Source organism: Amblyomma mixtum, chromosome 3 (genome assembly GCF_055824585.1).
Source record: "Amblyomma mixtum isolate Tamu chromosome 3, ASM5582458v1, whole genome shotgun sequence".
Classification (NCBI taxonomy): Eukaryota; Metazoa; Arthropoda; class Arachnida; order Ixodida; family Ixodidae; genus Amblyomma; species Amblyomma mixtum.
This window is the reverse complement of record NC_143014.1, coordinates 108,876,120-108,900,315: the sequence shown is the minus strand read 5'-3', so window position 1 is coordinate 108,900,315 and position 24,196 is coordinate 108,876,120. Positions and strand designations below refer to the sequence as shown.

The 24,196-nt window shown below is 47.0% G+C and overlaps 2 long non-coding RNA genes across 2 annotated transcripts; one reads left to right on the top strand and one right to left on the bottom strand.

The window, feature by feature from the left end:
- Window positions 1-16,616: 16,616 nt before the first annotated feature.
- LOC149351326 (uncharacterized) lies at window positions 16,617-18,111 on the bottom strand. The gene is made up of 2 exons (XR_016290577.1): window positions 17,588-18,111; window positions 16,617-16,744 (listed from the first exon to the last, which is right to left on the bottom strand). It is a non-coding gene; the product is annotated as an uncharacterized LOC149351326 (long non-coding RNA).
- A 2,095-nt stretch (window positions 18,112-20,206) lies between these two features.
- LOC149351325 (uncharacterized) lies at window positions 20,207-22,363 on the top strand. The gene is made up of 4 exons (XR_016289495.1): window positions 20,207-20,380; window positions 21,098-21,182; window positions 21,663-21,793; window positions 22,219-22,363. It is a non-coding gene; the product is annotated as an uncharacterized LOC149351325 (long non-coding RNA).
- Window positions 22,364-24,196: the final 1,833 nt, after the last annotated feature.

Genomic DNA, 24,196 nt, shown 5'->3' with positions numbered 1-24,196 from the left:
ACTTACGAGATTGGCCTGTGGCGGCGGTACATGTATTTTAGTTCTTGCTCTTTTCTACCTTACAGGAGCTTTATTTTCAGTAAGAGTGGTCTTTTTGTGGTTAGGAGCCGGTATTCTATCGATACAAACCAACTTCAATTTCTCCCCAGTGTCCCTTTAATGCCTTAACTTTGTTAATCCCATTATTTTCGGACATTGCTAGATGTCCAAATTAAATGTCATTATACGTACGTCGCGATGACCATAACGCCTAAAAACAAGTTTGAAATTTTACTTGATTACAAACACTGCTAATGAGCAGAAAATCTCGGGAAAGTTGTCCAAATGTGACAAAAGTTATTTTGCACAAAATTCTCCTGTTATTGGTTAACAAGTCGAAACAATAGCCTTAAACTCGCTTGCCAGTCAGTGGTTCCAGCGCACAAGCCGAGAGCATCTGTCAGGAGTGCCAGTCGAAATGGTGCCATTCGCATTAAAAATGCTGTAGAGGTCCCTCATCTAACTGAAAATTATCAATAAACAATTTGCTACTCGATAGGAAATTGGTTACTGACAAATTTGCATGCTTTTCTAAGCGTGGAACGCTGTCGATAGTATGCATTTCTCTGGTGAATGTGTTGTGGCGAACTCAGTAACTTTCTAAAGGCAATGAGGCTAATGCCATTAAATTTTCGCGTATGGCACCGCGCGAATTCCATTAAAATTTACGGCAGTCAGTACTTACTGGCATTAAAGTCGCCCGCGTGGCACGGGTATAATCGCTTTATTCACCTTCGCCGGCGGCGACCGCAGGCCAATTTCTCGCGGAGTCAAGAGTGCGTTTAATTATGCTGAGCCCCCGGGAGCGCTGGCGCCCCCGCGCTATAGACCCGCCCCGGCGCCCCAAGGATATACGTCTTGGTAACGCCTTGGTTGCTATATCATCTGATTGATGATGCGAATATGATCTGTTGTTGAGCATCTTTTCCGAAAACCCGCCTGTTGCACTGGTTGATTCAAGTCTAAGCTTCCTCTGATTCTTTTAGCAACTAATTACCTTAGCGCATACGTCGTAAGGAAGGGACAGTAAGGAAATCAGTCAATAATTTGTTTTTAATTCTTGAACACCTCTTTTTCTGATTAAACAGTATTGTTTTAGCATCTTTCCGTGCTTACGATACTCTTGAGATCATGAGGCACTTCATATACAGCGTGGCAGTTGGTTCCTTTATGTCTCCTAGTACCTTTCCTTTAATATCCACAGAAATCTCTGCGTATTTCTCGTGTCCTTTCGAGCACACGGAAGCAATTTCAAGCTTTCTGAAAGATCCCAATCCCTCATTCCGTTTTACGTTCGACCATCATCATCATCATCGTCAGCCTAACTACGCCTACTGTAGGACAAAGGCCTCTCCCATGTCTCTCCAATTAACCCTGTCCTGTGTCAGCTGCGGGCACCCTACCCCCGCAAATTTCTTAATCTCATCCGCCCACCTAACTTTCTGCTACACCCTGCTACGTTTTCCATCTCTTGGAATCCAGTTCGTTACCCATAAGGACCGTCGGTTTTCATCGCATTACATTCCCTGCCCAAGCCCATCCTTATTCTTGGTTTCCACTATGATGTCATTAACCCGCGCCTGTTCACTGACTCACTCTGCCGTCTTCCTATTACTTTACAATGGAATATATTTACGCGTATTCAGTAAAACTTGTTTAATGAGGTTAATATAGTACATGACTTAGTGGGAGGCATATTACTCGCGCGAATATGTTTCCGAAATGCAGAATCAGTAGGTATATACACAACCAACCAGTTTTTGACGTTATATTGCCCGTCATGCGATGCACCAATGGCGTATAAACAGTCTATTTGTGTTAATTACTCCTCGGTTTCGCAAATTTTCCTTCGACCACTCGGAATTTAAATTATCTTAACTTGGAGGTGTATTCCAAATGTACTCAATGCTCTCATTTGGCACGCTTCCTTTATTATCCTACTTATGCTCACCCCCACACAAGCGTAACTGAAAGAGCCTCGCAAATTCACCACATTACCAACACTGGCCTTGCTCAAAGAAAAAGTATCCTTCTGGTGCGGATCACGCTGTTTTTAAGCTTCAGATTTTTAAAATTGGACATAGATAGGAACCGCACAGATAGGAACCGTCATCAGATCGCCGAAGAAGTTCACGTGCCGCATTTCATGGAGAGGCGATTTTTGAAAGACGGGAATCGGACATGCAATAATGCATACGAACACAAGTGCTGAACCTGTTGTCAAGAAATATTTATTTATTTATTTATTTATTTATTTATTCAATAAACCCCTAAAGGCCCTCAATCGAGGGTATTACATAGGGGGGAGCAATGACACACAACGCAAAATAATATTGAGGAAGCGCCAATGTGCAATACATAAGAACAGAAAGCACATGTAGAAAACAAAAGAAATAAACAAAAACCTGTAGTATACATTGTAATTTACACGAAAAAAAGAACAGATAGTGTTTTAGAGGCATAACAACCGCAGGAACAAAACAAAATAACAAAAAAGCTGAATGCAGCATGTGGTACAATCAATTAGTGAAGCTAAACAGACATTTGGGTAAGAAGGTCCTGAAACTTATTAAGATCCCGTTCAGAAGCGATGTGTGATGGAAGATTATTCCAGTCGACTATAGTACGTGATATGAAAGAGTTAGCAAACGAAGAAGTGTGGCATGATATGCGTTTAACTTTCAGCGGGTGGTCGCGACGTGGAAAAAAAGATTCAGGTGATTGAAAAAAATCGTCATGGAGCAGAACATGATGGTAAAGTTTATGGAAAAGGGTCAAGCGTGATAGTTTGCGGCGATGTGATAACGTATCAAGTTCGGCGCGAGCCTTTAGTGCGGTGACGCTAGTATGACGAGAATAATCAGAAAAGATGAATCTAACGGCACGGTTTTGCAAAGATTCCAAGTCATCAATAAGGTATGCTTGATCCGGGTCCCAGATGGCCGACGCATATTCGATTTTAGGCCGTATTAAGGTAACATATGCTAGTTTTTTCAGGTGGAAAGGCGCTTGTTTAAGGTTCCGTTTTAGAAGACCCAGAGAGCGGTTAGCAGCTGCAAGAATATGGCTAAGATGGTAATTCCATGTTAAATTAGACTGAAGGTGTAGTCCCAAATACTTGTAGGAAGTAGAAAGTTCAACCGGGTTATTAAGGAGAGTGTAAGATGTTGGGATGCGACAAGACTTGCGAGTGAAAGAGACAAGTTTAGTTTTAGAGGAATTAAGGGTCATTAACCAAGAAGAACACCACTTACTAATGGAATCTAAATCAGTTTGCAAAGATTGGCGGTCAGAGTCGTTAGAAATGCTACGGTATATAACACAACCATCAGCGAATAATCTGATTTTGGATGATACGCAGGCGGGTAAGTCATTTATGAAGATTAGAAAAGGTAAAGGACCCAAAACGCTACCCTTGGGAACACCGGACGAAACGGGTGAGGAGGAGGAAAGATGATTATTGACAGAAATGAACTGAGATCGGCATGCAAGAAAAGCTTTAACCCAGGCAATAACATCGGAATGAATGTTCAAGTGGGTTAGTTTGAGCAAAAGTCTGTGATGGGGGACCCGGTCAAATGCTTTAGAAAAGTCAAGGAATAGCGCATCGACTTGTTTGCCATGCGTCTATTGATGAAAAGAGGTCGTAAGTGAAGCCGGAAAGTTGAGTGTCACATGAGAAACCCCTTAGAAATCCATGCTGGTATTTGAATATGATGTTGTGGTGCTCAAGATAGCTGATAATATTAGTGTAAACAACATGTTCCATTAGCTTAGATATGGAGCTAGTTGAGGATATTGGACGATAGTTGAGAGGATTAGAGTGGTCACCAGATTTGAATACGGGTATTACTTTAGCTACGCGCCAATCGCTAGGAATCGATCCAGATGATAATGACTGAGAAAAGAGTGATGACAATACTGGGTAAATGCTTTCTTTTATTTCACGCGTAAAATAAATCGCACTTCTTCTTTTGTTTCTTGGTTTTCCGTTGTATTCCAGCCGTCTCCAGCGATCAGAGCATTTGGTATCTTCGCATTCGGAGTCTTGCTACCGCTTAGTCTACGGGTAGTGAAAATTAAGGGCCACGCCAGTGAAGAGCGCAAGAGCAAGCAGAAACTAAAAAAAAAAAAAAAATGCGCGATTACAGGCCTCCTTCTCCTCTTGCAAAAATCGCCGCATCATGAAAGGAGGCACGCGGTCTTTTTCGGCTATCAGAGCGGCGGGCGCAGACGCTCCCTTAGGGTGCCTCGGTGCGCGAGCAATCTAAGCGGCACCCCATGTCGGTTCCTATCTATACACGGCACGGACAAGATAGGAGTGTGTCTACAGAGCTGCTTGCGAGGGACGAGAGAGCGGGCGTGTGCCGTTATAGGTGGCGCGGAACGCAGTTTTGCCACGCGCTCCCACGTCCCGCAATATGATCGCGGGAGTCTACCTCTCCGCGTCTAATGCTAAGAAACCTGCAAAGTATAATGATTCCCGTCAGACATTACTACTTAATAGCTTGATACATGTTTTATCCTCATCCAACTGCTTTCGAAAGTAGCACATGTAACAAGCTTTCGAAAGCCGTTTTTAGGTTAAGGTATGTCGCACGACGCAACCAAATTGAAAAATAAAGAAGAAAATGCTGTTCAAAGTTTAAATACACGGTAGAAAATTAGCGTAACAGAAATTCGGAAACAGCGTCCAAAGGGTTGACTGGAAAATTCATCTTCAAACATTCTAACGCGACAGCGTTAAGTCTACCGTCCGGCAGAAAATCCGGTGTCGTCGTCGGCGGTGTGAGAAAAAAAAAAGCAGGTAGACACCTGCCACCTAGGTCACGTGACCTTGTGACGTCATCACAACCAGTCCTACGTATTGTGAGCAAACTGCCCACCTTGGCAGGTGGCAGTTAAATTAATGATTGGTGACGAGAAGCAGCTCGGGAAGAGCCACCTGGGTCTCACAAGCCCCATCGGCGGCTGTGTTTGACACAGCCACCTCCCGGCGGGCAGTGGCGCATCGCTTGACCGCTGCACCACTGCACCAGGAGTGGTAGGAGGACCCCCCCCCCCCCCCCCCCTTTATGAATGTAAAGTGACCAATTCCTCATATAAGAGGGCATGTAGACAGAGGCGAAAGAGAAGGAGTAAGAGGACCTCAGGCCGCTGAAGGGACCCATTAACGCCACCGCGTCATACCCTTAAGGCGGAGCTTAAAAATGTCCCCTCAAGTATTTTTTTTTTCGGTTCCGAACTCGTTTGAGCCGGTTTGAATTGGTCCTAACCAGAACAAAATGTCGCTCAGGAGCGGAACCCGGAACTGGGACAGAAAAGCGTGTACAGCACAAACTCACAAAAAAGGTCTCAGTCCAAGAGGCAGAGTAGGCACCTGACACAAACACTCCAACTGGCTGTGACGGCTCCGCAACCTGCTCTTCGCCATGAGATGCAGCAGAGGTTGCCGTTGTTTTTCTCGCCACCTGTTTTTGCAACCCTGGCGTCCCACACGCGTGCCCGTTTCAGGCCTGTTGCGCTGTTGCCTTCAAGCGCTCTCGTCTTTTTTTCTTAGCGACCGCATGCGCATTGCTCACAGCAACGGCGGTACGTGTGTACACCATAAAATGAGGTTGGACTTTCCGGTTTGTATTTTTTGAAAATTAGAGAACTATTCACGGCGTTTATGTCAGAATGCAATTTTCATTTTTCAGCGAATATTATTTCCCGTGGGAGAACGCCCTTTATTTCTGTGATAAAAATTCACGTATAGTTTATTTTGGATTATTAGCAAGAGCAGTTTATGTACAAGTAATTAACGTATAAATGGTCGCTTAGTATAGCGGTTGTAGTGGGAAATGCCATCACCGCAAAAAAAAAGAGTAACAGCGAGTAAGTGGTCGGACCGCAAGACAAAACTGAAAATAGAAGTTTATTTTTAAAAACATGGCTACGAGAGAAACCTAAAAACGAGAAACAATTACAAGCGAAGCAACGGCAGCAATACACATACAGGCTTGCCTCTGGTGCAAGTGGATCCTGGCCTTTCTGTCTAGCCGTCTTCATGTCCGAATAGCCTTTATCAGGTGGTGGGGAGAAATGCACGTGCATATGTCCTCGTCATACATTGCACGCTCCTCCATTCACGGAACAAACTGTGAAAGCACAAAGTTTCGGTTTTTAAAGAAATAAAAAGTGACTGCGGTCGAAATTGAGAACAAGCCAGAAGGTGTCAGAGAGCCTCCCATCACGCCATAGTCCGCGTGATAACGGCAGCAATGGAAGTGAACCGTCGCGGAAGCCAGAACAAGACACTTCTTTGCGACACTTGTGCATGGTTTCGAACAGGCGGTGGCTTGTTGCGGTTACAGCCGCTGTCAGTGTCCTTATACGCCGTGCGGTAAGGTGACGGCAGTCTGCGAGCAGAAAGCGCTAGGCTAGGACACGAAGCTTGACGAGGTCGCACCTGGTGTACAGCGCGAAATGCCTTAAAACATACAACCAATACAATTTAAGTACTTAAGGTATGTCGCCACCTTTGAAAAATCATTTTTTTGTAAAAATTACATTTTTTCTTTTTATATTTCGGGAATCCCCAAACATTAAAAAATCTTTTGCAGCAAGAATAATGTTCGTATCTTATTTTGTTCAAAAGATATAGCCTACTTTCGAACAGGTGATGAACAGTTCTGAAACCGAAACTGATGTGGTTTGGTAGCAGAAAATGATAACTCAGCGATAATCAGCGGCATATATTGGAAATTTTCTGTTTTGTTTTAGTCTGATATGTAAAAGATTATTCAAAGGCAATTCGTAAAGCTTCCTTTTTTCTTAAACATTGCTTTAAATTTCCGCAAGGAAGATGCGAGACGCCGCAAGCCTCTCAGTTGTTTACTTTGCGCGCACTTCACGCTATCGGTTTGAATGCAACCGGATTCGTCCTTCAATGATGGCAACAGAAGTACAGCAGATGTTTTGAGGGAAGCAGGCATCGAATCTGGCCACCGCACTCTCGTAGCATGTTGCACCAGTGACCATTACCGTGTGATGAAGGCCCAGCGTCAATCAACGGGCGAGGCAAAACATCTCCGCAAGAATATACGCGCAGCAACAAATGCCAAAAGAGAGCTCGTGTCAGCTAAGGAGGGTCCTAGCTATGAACCTGGGGGATTTTAACTTCCTAGGGCATGATGATCTTGTTTCTACAAGGACTGAAAAACTCAAAACTTTATTTCTCGCACTTTCCTGTTGCGCAAACAGTGATAACTTCCAAATGAATCAATAATTATCAATGAAACTTTGCAGGCTAGTTCCTTTGTTACTAGGCTATGGAATGAACTAGAATAAATGAAATCGAATTGTGAGTTTTGATAGAATCATGTTTTATGTCAAGGAAGGTAGGCAAAAATGACACATTTTTTTGTTTTCTTTAGCATTTTTGCTATAACTTTTTTATCAATTATCGGATGGCAAAGATCCTAGTTGGTTGCACAGTATGGTTAGTTGGCTAACTCTGTGCCGAAAAGTTAACAATTCCTCCTCTTCATTCTCTAGTTATGAGTGTTTGCATAACCGCCATGTTTGCGCAATTTTTGTGAATAATAAATGCCTGCTTGGCTTTTTTCACTCTTTTTTGCTTTTGAATATCATATAAAGTGGTGCTTTATAAGGTAAATGTGAAATAAAAATTTAATGGTCAAAATATTTTAAAAATTTGAAAAATGTGGCGACATACCTTAAACCAACGATGCCGTTGTCTCGCCGCCTTTGATTCCGCACTCTGTTGATTCTCCCTTGTTATGAACTGTAACTCCTACCATACATACTATGGCGTTAATCTGAATGATACTGACCTTTTTCAGTGAAAACCAAAAATCATAAACCACGCCAAAAGCCCTCCGGAACGTTCTCGCTGCTTCAGCTTAAACAAAGCGGCGCAGGCGTGGGCGCAAGCATCCTCAATTTGGCTGCATTTTCTGCGCCAGTTCAGGCGGTGCAGCACTTTCGCACCCGATCTGTCTGTCACTGCAGCTGGCGCCACCTGCACCTCGGCACTTGGTTTCACTCCGCGCGTTCGGGCTGCACGAATTCTGCACTAGCCTCCCGGTGAGTTTTCGCATTCTCGAGCAAGTAGAGCAAGGTGCAGAAGCAGCAGGATTGAGACGGCCGCAGACCCGTGCTAGACGCGGCATCTGCGCCGTGCCCTCACCAAACAGCTGAAATTACGTGTGCGTGCGTGTCTGTGTACGCGCGAGGCTGGCTGGCGCACTGCTTGTGGGCTCTCATCTTTCTGTCCAGCCTCGTTGCTTTACACCATTTCTCTTTTGAGTGCAAATATTTTTTTAATACACGCAGCACGATGCAGCGTTTGTATAAGAGACAGAACATGGGATGTCTTTTTTAATACGTGGGTTATCGCAACATTTCTGATGACTCGCTGCGACATCATCTGCACCTCCGCTTAAAGTAGCTACTGGCTTTGAGTTCGACAGCCAGTCTCTAACAGTCATTCCGTCGCTACCGTCCGCCGACAGTGAACGAGAGCTGTGGCGTTCGAATAAGCAAGTTATCAGGCAACTCTTTTGTGCTCCAATTGGCGGACAACCGGAGACACTTTCAGATAGAACGGCGACAGCCTGAATCACACGTACAGTCGTCCACAGTGCGCTCGAACTACGTGCCGTCTGCGCTCAGCGTAGGGTTCCTTGAAGGAAGACACCGCTCTCGGCGGCGTCATGAACGGTCCCACTCTCCCTGCCAAGACAGGGAGGTGCCGGAGATTTTTTAAACAGCAAATCTGAGTTATATCATCTTTCACCGCTAATCTGCCGAGGAACTCGCTGCCCTGTGAGCGGTCGTTATATTCATACAACGGGCGTGGCGTACTCCAGTGCAATCTGATGACTCGAATACCAAGATACCAGGATCCAACGATCACTACTTATTCCGAGCTGCATTAGTATATTTCCCAAACACTGCCACTCAGACAGCTTTTCATTCGCCATGAATTCAAGTGCGAGAAGTCGCCTTTGACGGCTGCTAAAGTTTCAGTAACTATGAGGATGCATAGTTAAAATAGTGCATTGTACCTCCACTCCCACTAAGAACTGTTCTGGAATGAAAGCGTTTCGCACGCCTTAGCTCACATCCTTCGGATCTATACGTGTTCGTTTCCAGCCGTCTTGCTTGACCTGCGATTCTCGCGTTTTTTCGGCGCGCACTATCCCGAGGAAAGCGAAATAGCCGCTGCCCTTTTCTAATGTGGGAAAAACAGCCGGTAATACAACAGCCCCTCATTGTTTGATCTCCGACAGTTGCATCGCATACACAACAGAAGCTCACATCAAGCAAAGGGTCGTTGCCCAATGGACGAAATTGCCCACTTTCGGCACGGTTTTCCAGGTTTCTACTGTTCCCCGCCACCTTTCTTCTCCTGATTTCAGACGCCTCGGTACACATCGTACCTCCAGCGTCACTCTGTCAAAAGTCGGATGTTTATTCCACCAGACCACAAGCACGTAAACCGACGACGTAGGCCGGGAAAGCTGTAAACGTCCCGCAGCAGATCGCGCCAAGAATAGGCGAGGATTAAAACCTGCCTGGCCACATCATAATTTGCCGAGTGTTTTCTTCAGAACGTGACGACAAAGATGTTTTCCAGTAAGGCAGCCATATTATTTCGCTGGCAAGCGAGTTTGTGAAGCTCTCGTCGCTGCATTTTGTTCACTTTATTACTTTCTACTCGTAGTGAACACCGACCAGAGGAAATGTCAACCGTCTGCGTGATTCTGTTGTGGAACAACTCAAGAGAAGCCATTGAGGAAATATGACCATTTGGTTTCACACGTTTCCTCAGCTGTCCACCCCAGAGCAATGTGGCGACGGACCGTTTGGAAGAGAAATTTGCCATTAATACTGCGTGGACTCCCCCCCACCCCTTCCTGTAGTGCAGTAAAACGACAAAGGGACCCCAGGGAATGTTGGAAAAGCGGGTGCTAACCGCGCAAAAATAGTTATTTTTAGGCCATCCTCCAGGCATGCTAGAATTCCCGAGAAACTTGGGGCCTTGTGAACAGTCCTTCTGTTTGAACAACAAATGCAGCTTAATTCTGCGGAATTCGGCGACCCAGGTACTCTAAATTAGGACTACGAAGGAAGACCAGGTAACCGCTGTCCTTTTTCAGTGCAGCCAGCGGCTAGGGAACACAACAGGCCGTCGTAACTTTTCGATTTCCGTGTAGTCTGAGAGACTGCACCGTGCATAATACACACTAAAAAGTGCAAGCATATTATTGCCACTAGAGAAACAACTATGCGCTGCCTATTTCCAGTTCAGCCGCCACGTAACCGCGACCGGCGCGTGGGACCCAAAATGCCGCCGCGAAGGGGAAACGGCGGCGCGGGGTGGTACAAAGGGTGCCCCCCACCCTGAAAGCGGAGGAGAGCGGACATCAAGGCACCATATGCGTATATGTGGAGCGCAGACGGCACGGAGTTCAAGCACTCTAGACAGGTCTGCGGACGACCGTACAAACTGTCAAAAGTCGTCCCAGGGTAGTCCAAGTATTTCGTTGTTGCCTCTTCAAAGTACCCGTTGACTCGATGACGGTTCAAACGCACCAGTTCGCACAACGCAACAAAAAGGCGGTGTCAAATTCATCTCTATTTTTCATGGATCCACTTCTGGATCGGCGTTTCTGCGCCGTCCGACTGTTGCTTCTTCTCCTTCCTTCTAGGCGAGTGTCTGCGCCTGTTATGTGGGCAAGCGCGCCGTATACGCCCCTACTGTCAAATGTGCACTGCGCACGGCTGCGGCGAAAGGTCAAACGGTGGCGACGATGGCCGCCTCTTCGATGGCCGCCGCCGTCGCTCACGCGTTCTCGCAACGCCTTGCGAAAGAACCTTCTCTTCTTGGGACGGCGGCGGCGACCGCGCGGCAGCGGCGAAGGGTAAAAATTCAGGGGGCACTTTGGCTCTCAAGTGCTGCAAGGCGAAAGCGTTTCCTGGTGCACTGTTTGTTTTTATTTATTTTTTTTTATTTTTCATATTTTGTTTTTTATTTCTGGTCTTTTTCTCATTTTTATTGTTTTTTATTTTTTTACTTTCATATCTTATTTTTATTTTGTTTTTATTCTTGTTTATTTTCTTATTTTTATTTTTCCTTTCCTTCACTTTATTCTTTTTATTTTATTTATGAAACCCATGCATTCACTAGATGCGCCTTTATTCATGCTCGAACCTTGAGCGTTCATGGCGGAGTGTTAGCGTCTCCGCTTCAAATGCCAAAGGCTCAGGTTCGATTCCCACCCTCGGCGCAGTTTCATTTTAAGCAGTGACGCCGAAAGGCGGACAAATCTGCCGACGCGTCTGTCGACACGGCTGCCGACAGCGTCTGCTAACGACAGTATGAGGCATTAAAGGCTTTCGCCTTAAAACGGTGGCGAGGAGGAGAAGCGGCGACGCTCAGACGGAGTCAGCACGCGGCGGCGACCGGCGGCGACGACGGCTGCGGCAGCAGCGGCCACCTGCGCTCCGCGTGACGTCGCTCGGTTTTGCGCATGCGCAGCTGTGGCTAAAATTGATCACGGCGCACGCCAGACCCGGTGTTGACGAGCCTAGCGAAGCTTTTCGCTTCAAAATGCATAGCGTTAAATACAACTATAGTAGGATGCACGTTAAAAAAACAGCAGTTGCTAGCATTGGGTCGCGATCCGCGGCGTCTTGTATTACTCCGCTGGGAAATCTCAACAGTAAACGAAATCAGCTTTTTAATGTTTGACTAGATCAAACAACCCACGTATCAAGATTCTAGAGCTCAAATTTTTTTTTTGTGACAAGCTTCTTGTTTTGGTAACAAGAAACGTTTAAGCAGCGGCCTACTTTTTTGTCGTAAAGGAATTCTGTGCGCGGAGGTTGAATGTGGGCGGAGCTTCATTGCAGACTTCAGTTTGTCAACCACCCGACAAACGCAAACACAAGCCTGCAGCAGACGAAAATTTCCACCGGGAGCACTAATGGCAGGCTACATTAGTGCCGCACTGGCACGGCACTTTTGTGGACTAGTGCAGAAAAGTGCAGCCAAAACGGAGACGCGTCGGCAGCAAAGATTGATGGCAACAGCGTTCCCTTTGCAACAAGGCTAACAAGACGGGAGAGGGGATCAACAGTATTTTTCTTTTAATGTAATGCGCATTACAAATAACTGGTGGTCTGCTAAATATTACTTTCGAGAGGACGACTTGGTTACGTTGGACACGCAGGAATAGCTGCAGCCGCGTATTTTAAACGCAGTAAGACCAGAATATGATACTCTCACACCGGGGTCGGTTCGCGCGTACTCCCAAACCTAAAGTTCTAGTGACTTTACTAAAATGGCCAAAACGCAAAGTGCCTTTGCGGCATGCACAAGCGAGCTTTGTGACCTCTCAGAGTGCTTCAATATGTCTGTATCATCCTCCTGGAACTTAAAGAAGTCATCTGGGCACCAGTGCGTTATCTACGCATGCAATGACAGCCAGAGGAAAAGAAGCAGCTGGGTTGTGGAGCGCTGTGTGCGACGTGTGTCGAGAGTTCTGCCACTGCAGAGTGCTCAGCCTGCATCGTTTCTCATCAGGCGTTAAAAATGCCAACCTGCGTCAAATATGAATTGCTTCAGTGCATACAACGACATAAGAGGCAAGTGCGAAAGCACGAGTAAGTAGTGCGTTTGAAACGGTTGACCTAACTGCGTGGTCATCGCAATACGTTCAGCATTCAGTGACCGTGTTATGGGAACATGCTGGATGATCGGAACCTCCGTGCTCTGAGCATTCGGGACGGGCTGAATAAACGTCTCCTTTGTTGAGTTGGAAGCCTGTTTTCTTGCTGCGGGTCACATTACTGTTCTCCTCCCTGCGGAGAGAGAGAGAGAGAAAACTTTTAATTAGCACAGATTAATTCGCAGGAGCCGGGTGGTAGGAGCCTCTGGGCTCTGTTGGCGGCAGCTGACTTGCGGACTAGCTGGATGATCCAGGTTTGCTGGTCCAGGTTGTCGCTGGTCAGGGCCTCCTCCCACTGCTCGTGTCTCGGGCGTGGCACTATTAACGGTTTCTCCGGTTTGTCCTGGCATTCCCAAGATGTATGGTAGAGCATGGGGCTTGCTATGCACCAAGAACAGTAACTTGGGTATTGTGTGGGTCTGATCTTGGGTAAAATGTATAGACTTGGATAACGTTTCGTCCAGTTTGTCCTGGCATTCCCAAGGTGTATGGTAGAGTGTGGAGCTTGCTACGCACCAAAGGCAGTAACTTCCCAGTCAACCACGGATATCCCGTGGTACGTACGATTAAGACCCGAATCTCCAGTGCCAGGTGGGGATGTCCGTAGGGCATGCCTACGGACATACCCCGAAGCATGCCATATCCGGACATACGCATCGGAGATTCGGAGTATGTCCGAAGGACGTTCGTAAAGGCCGATTCACACGACGGTCCGTTCGCCCGCGGCCCGCGCACTACGTGTTGATGCGTCAGCACATTGAGAGGCGCTCTGGGGATGGATGGATGGATGGATGGATGGACGGACGGACGGACGGAGGGACGGACGGACGGACGGACGGACGGATGGATGGATGGATGGATGGATGGATGGATGGATGGATGGATGGATGGATGGATGGATGGATGGATGGATGGATGGATGGATGGATGGATGGATGGATGGATGGATGGATGGATGGATGGATGGACGGACGGACGGGTGGGTGGGTGGGTGGGTGGATGGATGGCGGCCGACAGCGCGCCTCTCAAAGTGCTGACGCATGAACACGTAGTGCGCGGGCCGAGGGCGAACGGACCGTCGTGTGAATCGGGCTTTATCGGATGGCTGGCGGATATCCGCGGACGGATGTCAGACGGGTATCCGTGAATATGCCTGTAGGGATCTGAACTTACGACATCACATACATATTTTGTTTTTCCTCACATAAAAAAATTAAAAGAAATTCTATTTTGCAAATGACAAATTCAGCCGATCAAATTGTTATACCCGCAATTAGTTTTATATTCGGATTAATCAATTAACATCACTCGAATATGGTGCTGATATGAAAGAACCTGAATTAAACTAACTGCGTGACTTTCTGCGATCAATGCCCTTTTCTCTTCCAGCATTCCGCCTACCAGAAGCCGCGGCAGAACGACAGGCCTTAAAGGGACACTGAGGAGAAATTGAAGTTGGCTTGTATCGGCAGAATACCAGCTCCTGATTACAAAAACGCCACTCATACTGACAACAAAGCTCTTGTAACGTATAAAAGAGCAAGAACCAAAATACAGGTATCGCCGCCACAGGCCAAACTCGCAAGTACAAGCGTGATGACGTCATAGGACAAAGCAGTGTTGCTAGAACCAATGGTCCTAGCAACTCTAGGACCCGAGAAGCCACAAATCACTGAGGCGCAGCCAATGCATGCGCAAATCTCCTTGACGTCGCCAGATGGCGCCACGTGCCCGGCGCTATTTGCGTGTCGGTATTTGCGGTATTTGCGTGTGTTTGCCGCTTCGCGTTTGATAGTGGTGTTTTTATGTGTGTGTTTATCCAGCCAGGGCACCTTTGGTAGGCGCCCACCCGTTACAAAGGGAAGGCTACATCATCATCATCATCATACGCGCGCGCCTGAAGCATCGAGACCAATCAGCGCCTGCTCACCGGCGTTAGGGGGGTTCCCGCTATTCCGCTAGCGGTGACAAGGTACACGGTATGCTAAAGGCGTCTATTTGCGAGAACTTCGTTGACGACTTCGAGAACGATATCCATCGTAACGCTGGCAAAACGCCAGTGCAAACGTAAGCGAAGCGACTGTAGCGACGGCCGCAATAGCCTATAGATGCCTTCAACGTGCGGCCGGCGGTAGCTTTCGTTTCGGCTGCTGCTAGGCAGCGCTGGCCGCTAGAAATCACGAAGTCTGCGTTACGTCATGTTTCACGTCACTTAGTCCTGTGTCGTCATAGGAGAATCCCAAGTTTGAATCAGAGCGGCGGGAAAATTTTTTTCAACTTCGAATCCAAATTCCTTAGAAATAAATGCATCTTTCGCGGCCGGCCAAGTGGCAACAAAGCCATGACATGCTGAACTATCGGATTTTGCTATAAAAAAAATATTAATAGTGCTTCCTCACTGTCCCTTTAAAGTCGATCCAATCCAATCCGTCAGCCACCAGTTCCGGCGCGGGTGGTGGTGATTTCCTTTATTACTCCCAAAACAGGGGACCAGTCTAAGGACCGGTTGCGCTGGCTTAGAGGAGGTCGGCGGGGATCCCTTGGGATGTCGCGGCCTCCACCGCGCGCTGGATAAGCCGGCGTTGGTCTGCCGGCTCGGAAGTACGCAGGAGAGACTCCCACGTCTCTCCCATGTCAAATGCCTTGGCAACATCGAGGCCGACGATGACTTTCGTGTCTAGTGTACGTTTCATGACCACCTGATGATGGAGAAGAAGCATAATGTCCGTGGCCGCTAAATGAGAGCGGAAGCCGAACATTGTGTCTGGTAGTAGATGGTTGTCCTCGAGGTATCTCAAGAGTCTGGTGTGGATAACATGTTCCATCAGCTTCCCAACGCAGGACGTGAGAGAGATGGGGCGGAGGTTGGCCAAGGTTGGTGGTTTTCCCGGCTTGGGGATGAGGACTAGATTCGCGCATTTCCACTCCTGAGGGATGGTACCGCTGGCCCAACATTCTTGAAGATAGTCGGTAAGAGCAGGAATGGATGCGTCGTCCAGGTTCCTAAGCATTTTATTTGAAATGTGGTCGGGACCGGCCGCGGAAGTCGTCTTGAGGCGATTTAGTTCTGCTCGGACCTCCGCAAGAGTGATTGGAGCGTCTAGGCCGGGATTGTCAGCGCCCTGATAGAAGGGGAAGGTTGCTGGTTCGGGGCGGATGTAAGTATTTATAAGCTCTTGTTTGAGCTCGTCTGGCGTGCCAGGATACTGGTGGAAGATTCGCTCGAGCTGTTGGCGTGTTTGGAGTTTGCCTCCAGCTGGGTCGAGTAAATGTCGAAGGAGGTTCCACGTGTTACGAGTGTTTGGAGTCTTGTTCATCTGGTCACAAATGTTGTGCCAGCTCTGTCGAGTGAGTTCGATTGCATAGTTCTAGATATTCGTGTGTGCGCGCGCCAGTCTACGTCGGATATCGCGGTCCCATTTCCGAGTGGCAAGTAGAGCTTCGAGCGACTTGTTGCGCTCCCATAGATGGGCGTAGTAGCGGTCGCAGTGGGGAACTGTGTCCTCTAACTCGACGGTTTTTCTGGCGTCGGCCACTTGTTTGACAATTTCGGTTGTCCACACCTTGATGTTAGTAATAGTGGGATGTTTGTCATGCTGTTTCCTGTGCATCCGGAAAAAGTCCCAGTTAATCACCTGAGCCTTCCGCGTACATTGCCTGGTGGGCTCATGTATGACAATCTCGAGCACAAATTTGATCACTCCCGAAATTTTCGTGAGTGTGGCACCAAGTAGCTTTAACTGCGGAGGTCGTAAAGGCAAGATCCGGAGTTGTATCTCGGTGTAGGCCCGTACCTTGTCTAGTGTGGTAGGAGACGTCCGTTGTGAGGGTCAGCTGATGCGTATGCCAGTCATTCCAAAGGCGTCGGCCTTTAGCCGAGTCGTAGTGGTAGCCCCAAGCACGGTGATGCGCGTTGAAGTCACCGAGGATGAGGAGGGGTTGTCCCTGCGCTAGCTGCTGGGCTTTGAGGAAAAGAGGACCGAAAATATCCTTACGGGCTCGAGGAGGACTATAGACATTAATTACAAACAGACTGGTGCGACGCTTGCGCGAGGGCCGAGGTAATATTTCTAAGAAGACGTGTTCGGGGAAAGTTGGATTTAAATTGTGTTGGAGGACAGTGAGATTACGTTTGACGAGAGTGGCTAATCGAGGCTTTACTCGTTCCGATAGGTATGTAGTGTAACCGGCAAGTTTCGTGTTCTTGTCGCATTCCTGTAGGGCTATTAGTTCGGGGCGATCACTCGCGGTGAGGAACTGCTCGAGGACCGGACGCTTACGCGCGAACCCGCGACAGTTCCACTGCCAGATGGTGGTGTTACCCGAGCTGTTCGCCATGATTAGGCTGGGAAAGCTGTGGGGTTGGAGCGGGTGTTGGCGCAGGGGCCACGGGTACCACAGCAGCGAGAAGTTTGCCCTGTGCTTCTATAGTTTTGCTCAGAATCTCAAATTGTCGTGTGACTTGTGAGCCGATTGTGTGGAGTAAGTGTTCGATGTGTGTTTCTAAAGCTGTGATGCGAGTTTGACTGAGGGCGCAGCTTTCCTCGATTTTGACAAAACGCGCCTGCCAACCATCCGTGGGGGAGTCAGTGTCGGGCGTTGCTTTGCGTTTTTGTGCGGATCGGTTGGGGGCAGCGATATCCATAGGTACTGTTTCAGGTGATCCCTGCGGATACGGGGGAGTGATTGTGGCCGTGGGCTTTCCGAGAGCCTCTACTCTGAGTATCAGTTGTTGGATGACTGCTGTCAGTTCCATAATTGCTCTGTGTGTGTCTGGAAGTGGGAGTCCCTCCCTGCGTACTCACCGGTTCATGACGTTCTCGTAGATCGGGTAGTGATGGTGGTAGCCCAGGTGGCTGTTGCAGAGGCTGAGAAGAGGCCCGTGTCTGCTGGACGACTGCAGGTGGCCGGGGCCTGGTCCGGGAGGTATCCTGAGACCCCATCCGTGGAGCGGGAGACTTGAGTGGCGGAAAAGAACTCGAGCGGTCTCGGGGCTGCCGTTGCTGGCTATCTGAGCTTGCCGGTCCCATCGGCTGATGTGCTGGAGCGTGGCCCGCTTGGCGGTCTCTTGGGACTTGAGTTTATCTGCCTCAGCTTTTTGTATTTTCTCCCACTTCCTGCGCTTGACTTCGTAAGGAGTCCTGAAGATTTCCCTGCAGCGACTATCGCCCGTGAGATGTTCCTTGCCACACAGGCGGCAGATTGGTTTGCACGTGTGGTCTTTGGTAGGATTGGATAGTCCGCAACCTCTACATTTAGTAGTTGGGCTTGCGCAAACGTCGGCTCGATGACCGAGCTCACCACAGCGATAGCACACCTCGTATTTCTTGAATAAGTTGCACCTATGGCGACTATTGCAGAAGTAGACCCAGGTAGGCACTTGGGGCTGAGCGAACGAGATGAGCACAGCGGTGGTGTTCCCGAGCCGCCGAAAATCCACAATGGGTGGGTTACGGTTGTCTTGTAACTCTGTTTGAATTGTATTTCGATCCAGTCGGAGATCGACGCCACGAATCACACCGCGGCTAGAACTATCATCTGGAGCGCAGTAGACGGATATCTCATACGCCTTGTTGTCGACGGTGATCTCTTTGAGTTGCATGACCCGTTCAGCTCTTTCGACGACTGGGGTGCAGTACGCGAAAGTATTCTGAATCAGGTTAGCTTGTATTAGGTCTTCGTGACGAACAGCGTCCCTGGTAAAGTGAGCAGCCGTGCAGATCGCTTCCAGTAGTTGGTAGGTTGTAATCTTGGAGAGTAGCAGTCCGCTGCGTGGGCGCACAATCAGCTTGAGAGCGTTGCTGGGTAAGCGAGGCTGGTTCGAAGCTACAGATTTCTTGGCTAGTAGGCGTCCTCGCTGCCGAGGCGTGAGTTCAGCTGTCATCTTGTTCACACGCAGCCCATTGGTGATTTGGGACGCTTGGCTCGGTCCCGCTTTGTCTCCAGGGGAATCGGGCACGGATGGCCTTGATGTTCTTCGCGCTTCCCGGAGCTTGTTAACTTTAGTCAACCAATCACTGGCTGCTAATTCTTCTTGAGACATTGGGATGCCTTCTACGGTGACCTTCATGACGAACTACGGCGCGCGGGCACGGTCCACGGCGCGGCCCAGCTGGCGAACGCTGCTGCGACGCAGGTGGCGAACGCCACTGCGACGCGGAGCTCCGTGTTCTTCGGCGCTGCGCGGTAGGCCTAGTGAGGCATCTGGCTTGGTCGCAGGGAAAAGATTACCTAAAATGGTCAAAATTCGTCGTACGTACTTCTGGTTGGTGTCCCTGGATTCCTCTCCTCTTCAGGAAACCGGTGATCTCGATGAAATTATACCAGGATCTCACTGTCTAGGGTGAAGACACGAAATCAGCGGAGCTCATCTGGAGTGCGTCCGTTGTCCTTCCTGCGCGGGCGGCACGGTGCACAACAGCGCGATCTTTGCGTAGTTTTTCGTGGCATCGTGCTTATTTCGACCTTTATTTTTGCTACAGCATGCGGTTAGTTTGTTCTGCGGTTGCTTGGCTGTGCTATAAATGTGATCTGTCACCTATGCGCTCGACAAGACCTTCTTCTGCACCCGAAGCTGTAGTGAAATAGTCCCGACGTCGTTCTGCACCCGACTCTTTGTTTCCTCGGATGAAAGAAGCGGCGTGTTATAACTTGCAAGTAACTGTGCTTGAAGATTACTTTGATGATGTTGCCGTGGGATGATCAAAGTGCTGTAGCATATTATACTCACTTGCACAACTTTATTGTTTGCACTGGAGTGGAAGTTACAAGTACGACGCGATAGCTGCCGCAAGCGTGTTTGCCCGCGTTCGCGAGCCTGTCGCGAAGCTTCGCAAGCCAGTGCATCGCGCCTCTCTCGTTCTACACAACGTTACTAGAACCTACGTTCTAGTAACGTTGGTTCTACACTAGGAAAAAAATTGAGACGAGGTGTACACATGCATGGTGTGAATCTTAAGGCAGTTGTACGTAGCAAACCATGAATATGCAGAGGATGTCCACTAATGGTCCTAACGTCCAATGTCTATGTATGATATCCTCTGCATATTGAGAGGACTATCGGATTCAGATATCAGTTAGTGGATATTCAGATGACATTCATACATGTTTTTCTTTCAGCACAGTGGAAGATTTGGAAATGTGCAAACAGCTTACCAGGAAACACATTAAAATTATGTTGCCTTTAGATTTTAATTTTTTTTGCTTTCACAATCTGAAGTTTTCAGGAATGAATTATTTAAGCAGTCAGCAATTACATGCTTTGATTTTATTTTATGCAAGCAAATGCATGTGCAGTACGATTATTTGAAGAAACTTCTCAAGTTAGACTGAAAGCCACAAACGCCGCGAATTTCAAACCAGAACCGTAACTAGAACTCTATTGACATTAGGCAGCCCAACGGCCATGGGCATCATCATTAGTCGCGGCGGCCGCGAAGCGATGTTTTCTTGGTTCCTTTCAGCGTTCCTTTGCACATTTTATTTTTTCGCGTGTTCACATTTTCTTCGTTGTGGCGGCAAGCTTGTGCGCGGCGTACACCGTCCTGTGCCAGCATTGTGCAGTGTACTGGGGGACTACGTGAAGGACGGCAATAATGGTGAGTTTTTGCACACTTTTCTTTCAAACAAGTGTTAGTGTTCGTTTGTGCCATTGTGCAGTTTTCGTGCTGGCGATTTCACCAGCCGGTTTATCGGTTCGTGGAGTGCATAGATAGCTTAAAAATGCGTGGCGTTTAGTTAACTGGATTTGTCCCCGAAGTGGAGACATGGTACAGTAGTGGCGCGGGAATGCCTGTGGCGGCCGCCTGGCATGCTACGACCCTCACTACAAAGGTAGACAGTTTCCAGTCTCCGGCGGCTCAAGAAGACAGTTTTGGCAGATCTTGTGTTGGTGTAAAATTTGCTAACAGGTCCCCTTTCGTTGCTGCTCTTCTCGTCAAAACTAAATGGGCTTTGTTTTAAGTCAAGCTCTTCTGTTTAAATTTGCCTTTTGCGGTCTGACATTGCTTTTTCATCTTTGTGCTTTTAAAAAACCTTTGTGGGTTCTTTCTTACTTGTAATTTTCTCCTATTTCAGTTGTTGCTCACTTCATGATATTTGGTTCTTGACTATTTTTGTCTTTCAGCTTGTGGTTTCTATAACTTTTGCTGAAAATTTCTTGTTATTGCAGTGTGTCAATGCAAGTAGTGCTGTGAAAATTCTTGCTACTGTTCGTGTGCCCCATTACGGGGTTACATTATATAAAATGAGAGTTGCAAATTGTAAACCTGTAATGCAACTGGGTGTGACCATTCTTCTCTCCTGTTCATTTTCAGGTATTTTGGAGAGCATGTTCAGAAAAGAGGCTGTCTGTATGTTGTCACTCACTAGCTGCATTTGCTCCATCAAGACAAAGAGCTGGTATGAAACTGTTTTTCGTGCTTCATTATTACCCAGCCAACCATGAATACCCTGAGCAAGGCGAGTTCTTTTGTTGACAATGAAATAGACGGTGAGCTTACTGGGTAGCACTTGTGTAAGCTCACCGTCTATTTCATTGTCAAAAAAAGAACTCGCCTTGCTCAGGGTATCAACGTAATCGTGCACTTATCTTCTTGGTCCTGTTAGTCTCGGCAGCTATACTGTGTAATCTCACACATGCAGTTTACTGCCGTGTCATAAAAGCGTTCGAGAACTGTTTGAAGCACTTGCGGTTTTACGAAATAAACAGTTGGAAGTAGCGCTCGTCCCTGTCTGTTCCCTCTGCGTCTTTGTTGTTTTAGCGTTTTGAAAAATGTCAAAACTGCACCAACTAGCCCGATCCGCTACCCTTCTGAATAGTGTTGATGAAACAAGAGGAAACAGATGAGCTGCAATATTTCGACTGTTCATTCATTACAGATGCCGTGAAGTCCAACAAGCTGTTCACAACTACAGTGTGCGAAATTGAAGGTCACATTAAAAAGTGGCTTCAGCACGCTTCATGCCGTTTGAAGCTTAAGGAGGAGAGGCGTATCAAGAAGCAGGAGGAGGTAAGCTACATATTTCAAGGTCAAGTTTTATGTACACTGTAAAAACTAACAGGACACACATTTGCATTTGATCTCGTATTGCCAAAGCTTATATCCCTGTGCATTGTGCTGCCCACTTTGTTTGGAAGATGGCCACTTTAAGCGCAGTGTGTGCACACGTGTAGCATGCACCAGCTATCAGTTTTCACAAGTTGCCATGTTTGGATATGAATATCTTGAGCTATACCGACAGTCATTATTTCAACTGCAAGGTGCTTGCCTGCATTGCTGCTGCTGAGTTACTTTTTCGAAGCCGTGATTACATTGATGAACATGGTTTCCTTCATAGGCACCCATTTTAACATTTTCTATATTTGTGACATTCGTGTTAATTGTGACATCACTACTGTTTGACACTATATGTATATGCATTGCTGTATTTACAGGCCTCCAGTGCACAGGCCCCGCTGGATGACGCCTAACCACCATTTCAAGAATTTCAGACAGAAAAACGCCGTAGAACATGTGATGAGAAAGAGCACGGCGACACAACGGACTGACTAGCAACTCGATTTTATTCCGCCAGAAGCGAAACATACAGCTGGGAAAGGTATGAAAAACAACAAAACACTAGGCATTTTAGACAACCTAGATAAAGAAAGTGCAGTTATTGTAGGTGCTTTGCGCAGGTCGAAATGAGAAATAGCATATTTCTTTTTCTCGCGGTTTTGTGGATGGCTTGCTGACACAGCTCTGGCCTCTCGGGTGAATGGTAGCGCCTCAAAGATTTTCGTTGCTTTCTTTGTTTTGTATTTCTTAATGAGACTTGTGTGGTCCAGGAAAGGTACGCAGTTTTTTTAAGGGGCAGTTCTTGCAGTGTATGATTATATTGCTGCCTGTTTTATGCAACATGGCATGCTCGCTTAGTGTGGTGTTCAGACAGTGGCTTGTTTGCCTCACATACATTCACCACAAGATACTGCCATATGATACACCACACCTCACTGACAGTCAGTTCTTGATGGTGCTTAATGGTTCGTCATTGTTGACACACCCGCGCGCCAAGTTAAGTGCTATGCGCTGACATGTCAACAATGAGGAACAATTATGCCCCCTATGTGGCACAAACGATCAAGAACGTTATACTGACTGTTAGTGTGGTGTGGTGAAGGATACGCCACTATCGTGTGGTGAAATGTACGTCAGGCAAATGGGCCGCTGAACACCACACTAAGCGAGCACGCTGTATTGCATAAAATAGGCAGCAATATAATCATACTCTGCAAGAACTGTCCCTCAGACAACTGTGTACCTTTCCTGGATTGCACGAGCGCCATTCAAGAGATACTAAGCAAAAAAAACAATGGAAATATTTGAAGCGCTATCAATCACCAGAACCCATGGCCGTGTCAGCAAGCCATCTGTAAAACTGCTTGAAAAAGAATTACGCTATTTCTTGTTCCGACCTATGCAAAGCACCTAAAATAATTGCACTTTCTCTATCTGGGTTGTATAAAATGTTTTGTGTTTTGTTGTTTTCCATACCTTTCCCAGCTGTATATGTTTCGCTTCTGGCGGAATAAAATCGAGTTGCTAGTCAGCGCGTTGTGTTGTCATGTTATCTGTTGTCCAGTCTTCTGCGCCGTTTTCCCTTAAATATGATGTACCATGTTGCCAAAGCCTCCACCCAGGTAGCACTGAAACATTGCGATAATGTTACATTTTTGTTACGCTCAAATGTTATTTCAGTGTCCTTTTTTTCTAATGTTTTTGTAATGTTACATATGAACGTTCGAATAACCTTCCCCAAACATTCATGAAACATGTAAACAACATAAATGAAACATTCTCGAAAATGGTGAAGCAGCCCCGCACAAGCATTCAGGCCTGCCAGTGGTGACGGCACACAACTTGCAACACTTTGCAAGAACCAACAACAAGAGCGACACACTACAGCACACCAACTCGTATTCACTCACCTCCAAACGGATATCATGCCGCCGAGCTTATATACTCGCTACTGCGGGATGCCCCATGAGTGACAGTGGGGAATGGGTAATAACTAAAGTTTTGTGACAAAATAATGGGTCTCTTCATGTAATCTATGGCGAGTACTATCTAAAAGATGTGGTTACAAGGTACTGTTAGTTGAAAAACATCTTTACTCTAAGAACAGTGAGAAAATGTCTGGAAATCCGTGCTCGAAATATATTTGCAATGTTGTTTTATAGTTGCGACTCTAACATTATAATAAAATTTAGAAGATTACATTAAAACAATGATTAGAATGTGAAAGTAACGTTTCCTATGTAACTTATAACGTTATATGTTAATTTTTAATGTTAATGTAAAGTTATTATGCAACATGTAACATTACTCCAACTTACATAACATTTTTATAACACTATTCTAATGTTCGGTGCT